Consider the following 3,436-nt stretch of genomic DNA (forward strand, 5'->3'; position numbering starts at 1 on the left):
AGAATTGGGTTTTGAGTAGTTTAATCTTGGATGCACGAATCCCCACATTACCTTCAAATCGGTTTTCAAGTGCTTCCCATAGCTCTCTAGCGGTTTTATACTTCCTGAAGGTGTGAAGAATCTCTTGTGGAAGAGCCATTGTAATCGCAGCATGAGCTTTGCTTTCAGCCTCATACATCTTCTTTTCTTCCTCTTCCATCTTGTTGTATTTCTTAAACTGTTCACGACCCTCATACAAAGCAGTTGGTGGAATGTATCCGTCTTGAATGCACACCCACATCTTAGCGTCTTGGTATTTAACATACTGCTCAAACCGATCTTTCCAAGCCACAAAATCGGTACCCTTAAGCATTTTCGGTGCCTTAGTAGCTGAACCTGCTTCCACTTCCATCTTCACCAGTTCCGTAATATTTATCGAAGTCATCTTTTACGAAACGAAAACACAAAGAAACCCGAAATATAAAAATTTTATTCTTAACAGTACTGTAGGCGAAGTTGTGGATAACTTCGCTTAACCTTATATCTTCGCCTAAACCCTACAAACAGTAGCGGCAACTTCGCCTGATGAACACGATGATTTTGCAGGTTTGATTTCTGGGTTTTGCGAGGTATGCGAAGGTGTAATGGGTTGTTTTTGATGGTGGGAGGTGAGTAGGACACAAAAACTCGGTAAACTCGTCCCGCGAATAGTCGAACGGAATGATTTCTACACCCGCGTGATAATCCCGAACCACACAATCACGAGCAAAAGCTCTGATACCAATTGTAGGTTCCCAGCCGGATCTGCACGGAATATCTCGTTCTACCTAGGTGCGGAATCCCTACGTAAGACGATACGAGCGTAGAAGACGATACGCGTTAACACGATCAAACACGCGTTACAATAAACAAAGACACGTTGTATTGCAACTGGAAACACGTGATTCACTGATCACCGATTACACAAACTGAATAACTCGTAAACTGAAAACTTAAAACTATATCACTATTCTGCCGTAACCTAGACTATTTAAAAGTCGACAACTTCGCCTAACATGTTTAGGCGAAGTTGTCCCTAACTTCGCTTATTCCACAAGTTCGCCTATATCAGCGAACTTGTGAGCTAACTTCGCTTAATACAAAATACAAATCCAACTAACTCGATTACAGACACTAGACACTGAACTACTGACATCATGTACCAACAAAAGCTGGTCTGAGGATAAGTAATCCTTTAAGGCTTTAAGTGCAACTTCATGCTTCTCCGTCCACTCGAACTTCTTATTTTTCCTAAGGATGTCATAGAAGTATTTGCCCTTCTCCGAGGATCTGGAAATGAATCTGTTGAGAGAAGCTATTATTCTCGTCAATCTTTGGACATCCTTAGCGTTCCCAGGAGACTTCAAGTTAATGATGGCTTCTATCTTCTCGGGGCTCGCTTCTATTCCTCTCTTGGTCACCATGTATCCCAGAAATTTCCCGGCCTTAACACCAAAATGGCATTTTGACGGGTTCAATTTCATATTGTATTGATCCAGGATATTGAATGCTACTTCAAGATCTCTGAGGTGATCCTCAGCTCTCTTCGACTTCACCTCCATGTCATCTATGTAGACTTCCATGGTCTTGCCTGACTAATCCTTGAACATCATGTTGACCAATCTTTGATATGATGCCCCTGCATTTCTTATTCCGAACGACATAGCAATATAACAGTATATGCCAGTAGGAGTCATGAATGTTGTATCCTCTTGATCAGATGGTTCCATCTAAATTTGTTGAAATCCAGAGGAAGCATCCATAAAGGTGAGCATCTCATGTCCTACCGTTGCATCCACTATGGACTCTATATGTGGTAACGGGAAAGGATCCTTGGGGCATGCCTTGTTTAAATCAGTAAAATCGACACGCACCCTCCACTTTCCATTCTTTTTAGAAACAACAACCACATTAGCTAACCATCGAGGATACTTAACCTCTCTGATCATACTGTCCTTAAAACGTTTTACAACTTCTTCTAGTATGATCGTGTTCCTCTCAAGAACGAATTTCCTTCATTTCTAATGGACAGGTTTAACATATAAATCAAGGCCTAACTTGTGAGAAATTACCTCCTTAGAAATATCTGTCATGTCTGAATGTCTGAAGGCAAACGTGGACTTTCTTCGCTTTGGGAAGGATACTATATCCTCCTCGATCTCACTAGGGATACTGGATCCTAGGAACACTTACACATCTGGATCCTCGAGATCCAAGGATACTTCCTTTATGTCTCGATCCCGAGCTTCCAGCACGTCCCTAGGATGATGTTGTGGTTGCTATGCTATTGTCTATTTGCCTGTCGGCTTCATAGATGAAGAATAATAGTTCTTGGCTTCCACCTGATCACCATCTATCCTTACTACTCCCGAAGGAGTCGGTAGTTTGATGCACTGATGGTAAGTAGAGGCTATTGCCTTCATCCCATGTAGCCAAGGCCTACCCAAAATAACATTGCAACAAGATAGGTTATCAATAACAAAGAATTTCTGGAAAGAATTTAACCCTTCGATGTATATTGGGAGTTTAATGCCTCCCAATGTTTTCTTGGTTTCTCCACTGAAACCAACTAACGCCGATGTCCTTGGAATGATCTCCGAGTTCGGGATATTCATCTTCTAAAGTACATCGTGTTGGATGATATTGACTGAGCTTCCACCATAGTTTAGGATCCTGCGTACATAATGGTTAGCAATAAACAAAGTGATAATCAAACCGTGATGATGTGGATTCTGCATGTTTGATTTATCTTATTCATCGAAGAAGATCCTTTTGTCAGTCGTCAAAGTGGTGGATATGACTGGTCGTTCTCCATTCTCCAACTTGGTTTCTTTGGCGTGACTTTTTGCCGATGAGAAAGAAGTGCCGCATATATCTGAGCCTCCGGAGATGAAGTTGATCACTTTAGCATCTTATGGGGGGGAGTTGCTATTTGAGGAACTTCTTCAGCATCTTGGATCCTTGACTTTTTTCTTCCCAACATTTCCTTAAAATGGACCATTCTTATGAGGTATCCAATTTCCCTCCTCAAACCGATGCAATCGTCCGTCATATGGCCAAACTCCTCATGGAACGTGCACCATTTGGATTTGTCTCTGAAGGTCGATGACTTCTCGTTCTTTCGAGGCCACCTTGCCTTCTCTACTAGATTCTTTATGGCACAAATCAAGCTATGAGTATCCACAGAGAAGCAATACTCTAAGATGCTTGGGTAATCTTCATCATCATCTCCTTCTTCAACTGCTCGGACATGTTTGGTTGTTGATTTTGGAGTACGGCTTTGAGTTGTTGTTTCTGAACTAGGATCCTTTGTTCCTGTATGGGGATTCTTACTTCTTTTGAGCCCCTAATCGCTCTTGGATCCTTTTGTCATCCTCCAGTCGTATGAACCTTGGTGCTCTGTTCCTTGCATCATCTA

Source organism: Bidens hawaiensis, unplaced genomic scaffold, assembly GCF_021521415.1.
Source record: "Bidens hawaiensis isolate Kalapana, Puna unplaced genomic scaffold, B.hawaiensis_p1.1 tig00029910_1, whole genome shotgun sequence".
Taxonomy (NCBI): Eukaryota; Viridiplantae; Streptophyta; class Magnoliopsida; order Asterales; family Asteraceae; genus Bidens; species Bidens hawaiensis.